Raw genomic sequence first — 8,293 nt, 5'->3', positions numbered from 1 at the left:
CACCGGAGTGGGTTGCCATTTCTTTCTCCAATGCATGGGAGTGAAAAGTGAAAGTGAAGTTGCTCAGTCGTGTCCACCTTCGTGATCCCATGGACTGCAGCCCACCAGGCTCCTCTATCCATGGAATTTTCCAAGCAAGAAAACTGGAGTGGGGTGCCATTGCCTTCTCTGTGTCAGAGCATAACTGAAGTTATATAATAATCTAAGGACACTAATCATATTGCTTCTTAGTTTTAATTATAGTTTCGGCTTTTGCTTGAAATTGCATAAAATTAACAAAGTTCTCTAAAGCAAGAGAAATTAACCCAATACTAGTTTATCTCCTGATTTAAATGCTATTTTCTTTCCTTTACTGATCAGGCTCTCCAGTGGATAGTTTACTTTAGCTCATACTCTCTTCAGGCCTCAAAAAGTTTTGCTGTTGGTTCCCATCCTAACTGATGAAAGAGCCTGGTGGGCTCCTGTCTATGGGGCTGCAAAAGAGTCAGACACGACTTAGCGACTAGACAACAATGACAGTCTTATCTCGAAAGTCAACAATGAGTCCTTATCATCAAACATAAATCTGAGAATTCATTTTCTTGGACATCTCTAGCATTTGACACCATTGATCAACCACTCATTTTTAGAGTGCTTGCATGTTAAGTCACTTCAGTCATGTGGTGGCTCAGTGGCAAAGAATCTGCCTGCAACGTAGGAGATGCAAGAGACGTGAGTTCAATCCCCTGAGTGGGGAAGATCTCCTGGAGAAGAAAATGGTAACCCACTCCAGCGTTCTTGCTGGAAAATCCCATGGATAGAGGAGCCTGGTGAGCTACGGTCGATGGGGTGGCAAGAGTCAGACATGACTTAGTGACTAAACCACAACCACCATGAGCATATTACCTCTTTGACACTTATTTTTATTGTATTGAACTTAACTAAAATTCTTAGCTCTTTTCTTGCAAGGGCAGTTGATGATTAATTTCTCTTCCACTTATACTCTATAGTTTCTTTTTTTAAACGACTTATTTGGGCCTACTTTCTATCCTTGGGGATCAGGAATTTGAGTCTGCCATTCAAAGGGTTGACGCTGTTCCTTCTGTCTTTGTGTCACCTGAAAGGATGGCATCAATGTTTGTACTGAGGCCATTGAGAAAAAAACCATTTTCCTCATTTTGTAGGGCTTAGGATGAAACTGGACAACACATGCTGCACACTCTTCTCCAACGCTGACTTTAATCTGTTAATCAGGACATTTTAGATACAAACAGCAATAAATCTATTGAACTCACATTTCTTCACTTTTTGTCCAGAAGCGTATCTTTAATAGCTTTGTCAAAAGTTTTCCCAAAATATACAGAAATAGGAAACTGACTAACCTAATAAACATATAAAAACAGTAATGGGTTAGTTCTGGTAGGGTCTGTTTCCTGTGAACTAATCATGATTCACATGCAACACTGTTCCTGTTTTAGATGCTCACAGTCTGAGATTTTAATAGTTTGTTCTAGAATGTTGTTGAGGATGATTAGTGCATTCCCAGTCCATTTTCATTGTTGGCTTCTTGCCATTTTTGGAAGGTCAGGGATACATTTGCCCATTATCTGTCCTGTAGCATGATTCCTGCTTGTCTTAATTCCTCAAAGATGGCTGAAAACGGAGTCAGAAATCTCAAGGCATGTTCTACGTTTATACTTGGAAATAGTATGAACAGATCTCATCTGGGCACGTTTTAGAGAAGTTAGGAGGTTCTTTAAAAAGTCCTCTCTTTTACCTTTTCCAGCTAAATCTCAATATACTTTACACAGAAGAAAGGAGAATAGTATTCGAGGAGATTGGTTTTGTCCCTGCTCCTTGTTGGCATCAGCTCCCATGATTCAAAGACTTTCGCCTCTCATGCTTCATTTTCCTCTAAATATACAGAACCTAGTTTATTGGTTTATTCTTTCACAGTCTTAAGCTCATGTCATATTTTGCCTTCTTTGACACCATTCTTATACCTCTGTGCCACTTTTGAAATACTGTTCTTTTTTAAAAAAATATAAATTTATTTATTTTAATTGGAGGTTAATTACTTTACAATATTGTAATGGTTTTGCTATACATCAACATGAATCCGTCACAGGTATACATGTGTTCCCCATCCTGAACCCTCCTCCCGCCCTGTACCATCCCTCTGGGTCTTGATTATGAATTCTTGCCTCCTTTTAGAGTTTGAGATTCTAGGAATGCTGTGAATTGTCTTTCTTGTTTAAAACAGCCGTCGATTAAGTTTACCAGTATTTTTTAAAAAATTAGGGCAAGAATCTACAAACATCTCCAAATCAGTTTGAATGCAGAATTCTAGATTGTTAGGTTTCTCCTCAATCTTCTATACTTGTTTCACTCCTACCTAATTTGATACCAATTTTTGAACTTACACTTGATTGATGTAATTATTTAAGTTGTGTAATTAATATTGTGTAACTACAACTAAAACTGGCATAAACATATTTGGGAACAAAATCCAGCTGCCTCTTGTTAGGCATCCAACTCAGCTGGTAGGAACAGATGTTCATGAGTGTTTAGATAGCCTTCTAGCCCTAAGCATTCACTGTGCAGTGGGTGTGAGTCAATATATTTTATAGACGTAATGGAGAGCTTTGGTTAATGTGATGAGTTGGTTAAATGGAGGTTGATTAAAAGAACTTCTGCTGTAGAATAACATGTGTTTCTTGCCCTCTGAGGAAATTGCAAAATGGTAGCCAGTTTTTTCTGACCCTTCTGATTAGAATTGATTAATTATAGTGTTGTGATTCTACATTGCATTATATTCCATCATAACACCTGTAATACTTTGTCTCCCTGAAGTCTGCACCTACTGGCCTGTGAACTCGTGAGGACAGAGATGTCTTTGATAAATTTTGGGGTGAATGTATTAAAAAACTCCAGTGTGAGATATGAAACGAAGGAGGAAAAAGCAGAACATGGGCTGATATGGGAAAAATACATTCCAAAAATCAACCTGGTTTATTGATACAGTAAAATGTGCCACTTAAAATGCAGTCTGAGGACTTATAGTCAATAATAGTAGAAAGGCCAATGCAGCTGGAAATACAAAGCAAGCTAATTCTTATTTCGAAAAATTTAAAACAGTAACAAAGCTTGGAATACATATTTTAAACCTTAGCCATAATGTTTGCATTTAACCAATCTCCTTCTATTTGAGAACAATGATATAAAATTGTGCTGGTTTAAGCTTTATTAGTACAGATTAAATCTTTTTTCCCCCAAAACTTTTTATTTTGGATTGGGGTGTGGCAGATTAACAGTGTTGTGGCAGTTTCAGGTGAACAGCGAAGGGCCTCAGCCATACATACACATGTATGCATTCTCCCTTAAACTCCCCTCCCATCCAGGCTGCAGAACATTGCAGAGTTCCCTGTGCTATACAGTAGGTCCTTGTTGGTTATCTGTAACACAGATTAAATCTTGATCACCAAGAATCATTCTGTAGTTATTCTGTTTCTTCACTAGATGGTGCTTATGAGCTAACAAGAAAAAGATTGAGTTCCTCTATTCATTTAAGGGAAAACAGGGACATTTGTGAATTAAATAGAATAAGGAAATTCAAAAATTAGAAAAAAATTTAAGACCGTCCTTTATATTTGTTAGACTGCTTGGAGAAAATCTCATCTTCATTTCTGGTAAAAATGTTCAGTTCTTAGGAGAAAAATACCCATTAAGATCATTGCAGTCACCAAATTCTGAACATTTTGTGAGCTAACTGTCCAAGTCTAGGAAGCTAAAAAAATTCTCCTACTGTCTTTAAAATACAACTTTAATCTTTGGTAGGAAAAGAAGCCACATAAATTGTTATATTGTAAAAGCATCATTTGATTTCATAATGTTATTTTGTGAAATGAATTGTTGACTAGATTTTAAATGGTGTCTGGTAGGTAATATTCCTTTACTTTTGTTTAGAGGTATTAGAAGATAAAAGTGTAGAAGTTAAAAGGGAAGGGTCTGGATTCATTCTGCTTGAGTTTAAACCCCAGATCTGCCACTTACTAGCTGTGTAATCTTGGCATTTTACCTCTCTTAACTTTCCTTTCCTTCGTCCTGCAAAACTAGGCTGCCACGGTTTGCATTTCATAAGATTTCTATGCCCTGATATATGTAAAAATCTTAGAACAGCACCTGGGACATAGTAAGCCCTCAAAAAAATGTTAACTTTCATGACATTTCTTATCATTTTTTCACCTACTAATGAAGACTGATAAGTTCCCAGTCACAGAACAATCCAAGGAAATACCAATTTAATTAAGTTAGCACTCTTTCCTTCCTTTCATTCCAGTGTTGTAACCTATTTCTACTCTGCCTGTATCCTTGAAACTGGCACATATGTGTGTGTGTGTGTGTATATATATATATATATATATATACACACATATATATATATATATAAACTGTTTGTTTTGTATTGGAGTATAGCCAATTAGTAATGTTATGATGGTTTCAGGTGAGGAGCAAAGGGACTAAGCCATACCTATACATGTATCCATTCTCTCCTAAAGCTCCCTCCCATCCAAGATGCCACGTAACATTGAGCAGAGTTCCCTGTGCTATACAGTAGGTCCTTGCTGGTTATCTATTTTAAACATAGCAGTGTGTACATGACCATCCCAAACTTCCTAACTATCTCTTTCCCAGTTCCTCCCCCCAGGCAACCATAAGTTCATTCTCTAAGCCTGTGTTTCTGAAACTGACTTATATTTTATCAAATTACTTATTTAGGGAGCAAACTGTTGCTTAAAGTTCAATAGCGGCATTTATATACTAATATGTGGTGTGTGGGATAGCTTAACTTCTGAATTTTAGGAAAAGATGGTTTTACTTCCTTATTATACTTTCCAAGACTAGATGCTTGCTGTGACTAATAGCAAACTTTCCCCAGTGTAGGCTCTGATGCCGACACGTATCTGAAGTTTGCCACAAAGGTCGGCCAGTATCACAGAAAAGACAGAAAAATACATAAGGAAAAATTATTCAAAAGAAATATATATATGTGTGTGTGTGTATATATGTATATATATATATATATGTATTCAAAGTAATGGCAATACAGATGTGAGAAAAACCATGGAAAGACGAAGATTCAAATAGATAACCGAAGAAAGGCTGTGTCCAATTTTGGGAGGAATCATGAACAAATTCAAGGGTCAGAGTTTTTGTTTACAGTTCTATTTTCAGTCTATGTGGACCCCTATGCCCCAATTCACGGTTATTAACATGATATAATTTGTAGGCTCTGTGTCCTTTGCTCTCAAATGTAGGAGATGATATATGAACTTAATATAATAGCCACAGGCATCTAGTATTTACCAAAGAGTTATTCTGTACTGGGTGTGGTGGTAAGAATTCTACTTGAAGTATCAATATTACATTGATTTCTCACTGCAGTTTCACAAAGTGGTTGTTATTATCATCTCTATTCTGGAGCTGACGAAATTGGTGTTTGGAGATGTTGAATAGCTCTTCCTAGATTACACAGTCAGTGAACAGTGGTGCTAGTATTCAAACCCAATTCCGTCTGACTCCGGAGCCTCAGGATTTAGCTGAGATGTCAGTTCAGACAAAGACATTGTTTGAGTTGATTCTGGAAGTATAGGAAGCGCCCTAAATGACACATTTCCTAATTGGTTGTCCCTGATGAGACATTAACTTGTCAACACTGGGCATTATCCTTCATTAGTTCCCCACATGCCTGGGCAGTTAAAGAATCAAACTGTCCTTCATCATTTGAAGATGATACCACCGCATGAGAGGCTGTGGCTGAGAAAAACCAACATCTGACAAGCAGCTCTTTCCACATCATGTATACATGCAGATTGCTTTTTGGTTTGTGGCTCAGGCTCTGTTGGCAGAGTCTCACTACTGTATTTTGTTCTGCCAAAGTGTGGTTAGCTGAAGCTTAGTTTGAAAAACACTACGCTATCACTGATGCTGTATATTCCTCAGGGCATCCTCTTTTTTTTTGTCCTCAGCCATTTTTACCTTTGCCATAGCATACTTTGGATCGCAGGTGGCTCAGTGATAAAGAATCTGCCTGCAGTGCAGTGGGTTCTTTTCCTGGGTTGGAAAGATTCCCTGGAGGAGGAAATGGCAACCCACTCCAGTATTCTTGCTGGGAAAATCCCCTGGACAGAGAAAAATGTCAGGCTACAGTTCATGGGGTTGCAGAGAGTTGGACACGATTGAGAAAATGAGCATGCATACACAGAAGTCTTTAGGCCCACCAGATTTTATATGCAAGACATGTTTAAATAGTGCCCTATGGTCCCTTTTCAAAACATGTCTGGTACACTAGATCTGAGTTGTAATGATTCACTATTTCAAGGCTAGTGGGCCAAATAAACTGCCAACCTTGGTTATTGGGTCTTGCCATTTATTGTTCTCAGGCTGGAGACACTTGTTCTCAAGACAGGAGATGGTAGCCATGTTAGAGTTTAAAGGGAGGTTTGATTACTGTCTCTGTTTTCACAAAACTTCATTGTGGTCAGGTGCTTAACTGCTCTTCCAGGGCCCACCAGGTCTGTACTTCCTATCTTGTCACCTATGACCAGTTGTCCATGTAGATAGGCAGCTGGTGGCTGGGATTAGGGAGTACACTTGATGACACCAGGTCCTGATGGCTTGGTCACAGTCACAGAGAGCAGCTGCAGTAAACTCATCTCCTTTGTACAGCATCACCCCTCTTCTTTCTCTTCCTCTCCTCTTTTGGAAAACATTAATTGAATGCATACTGTAAGCCAGACATTAGGATAAGTCAGAGTTTGTCAGCTTCCACATCTTTCACATTTTGGTCCAAATAAGCTTTTGTGGTGGTGATGGGTCCTGTGCATATACAATATACAATATCATACAGATATTAATATTAAGTAGCATCTCTGATCTTTACCTACTATATGCCAGTAGCAGCCACCCCTAGTCATGACAATTAAAAATATCTCCAGACACTATTAAATGTCCCTGAAGTGAAAGTCGCTCGATCATGTCTGATTTTTTGTGATGCTGTGGGCTATAGCCTGCCAGGCTCCTGTGTCCATGGGATTTTCCAGGCAAGAATAGTGGAGTAGGTAGTCATTCTTTTCTCCAGAGGATCTTCCCGACCCAGGAATTGAACCCAGATCTCCAGCACTGTGGGCAGATTCTTTATTATCTGAGCCTCCAGGGAAACCTTAGAGGGGCAAAATTATGAATTGGGAAACTCTGGTCTAAGGATATGACCTAATTTAATCATCATAAAAACTCTATGAAATAGGTAGAATTACTTATTTCCCATGCCCTTCCTCCAGCTTAGATTAACTTTGCTTCCACTCTCCATCTAGAGAAAGTATCTTCATCTTGATAGCGTAAACTCTAATGTCCTTTCTTCTGTGACATTAGGACTGGCCACTGCTCATATATCTGCCACTCCCCCTGGAGAAGGAAATGGCAACCCATTCCAGTATTTCTTGTCTGGAAAATTCCATGGACAGAAGGGCCTGGGGGGATATAGTTTATGGGGTCACAAAGAGTCAGGCATGACTGTGCACACACGTATGTATACCCCCTCCAATAAGGTGCCAAAGTATTTTGTAATTATAGGTAAATATAACACCTAAATATATATAACATGAATATAACAGCATGTGACCTTTTAAAAATGTAAAAAGGAAAGAAATAAGATTATATTGAAAGAGTTAAAACATGTGATAAACACATACTCTAATAGAGATTTATAAAGTTATTGTTCTGAAGTTTAAAAGATTTAACCATTTCCTGTAAAAAGATTGCTGTACTTAAAAAACTTTGTCCATTAGAATAGGTCTTGGAATCATAGAAATAAAGTCAGAACCAACTGCTAATGGGTAAAACGGGTCCTGTCAGGCCAATGCAGCATCCAGTTAGTCTGCTGATGATATCTACTGTGAAGATTGGGATGTCAGAATAGTAGAGCCTGATTCTGTTAGCTACTTTTTTTTTTTTTTTGGCTTGTCGCTTGACATGTGGAAACTTGGTTCCTGATCAGGTATCAAACCCTCACCCCCTACATTCGAGGCACAGAGTCTTAACTGCTAGACCACCTGGAAGTCCTGACTTTATTAAGCTTCTGACCATCCTTTAAGCTACTGTCTCCCAAGGATGGAGCGCATACTATCAGGCACAATCAAGATGGTGTAGGTAATACAATCACATTCATAAACAACATAGACTTCTGTAGTGAGTATGTTATCCACTTAAAATTCCTACCAGATGTTCTGATACAGCAAGCAGAAAGTTTAATTTG

The sequence above is a fragment of the Ovis aries genome, chromosome 16 (assembly GCF_016772045.2).
Source record: "Ovis aries strain OAR_USU_Benz2616 breed Rambouillet chromosome 16, ARS-UI_Ramb_v3.0, whole genome shotgun sequence".
NCBI lineage: Eukaryota > Metazoa > Chordata > Mammalia > Artiodactyla > Bovidae > Ovis > Ovis aries.
The sequence above is the reverse complement of the archived record's forward strand: the minus strand, read 5'-3'. Positions refer to the sequence as shown.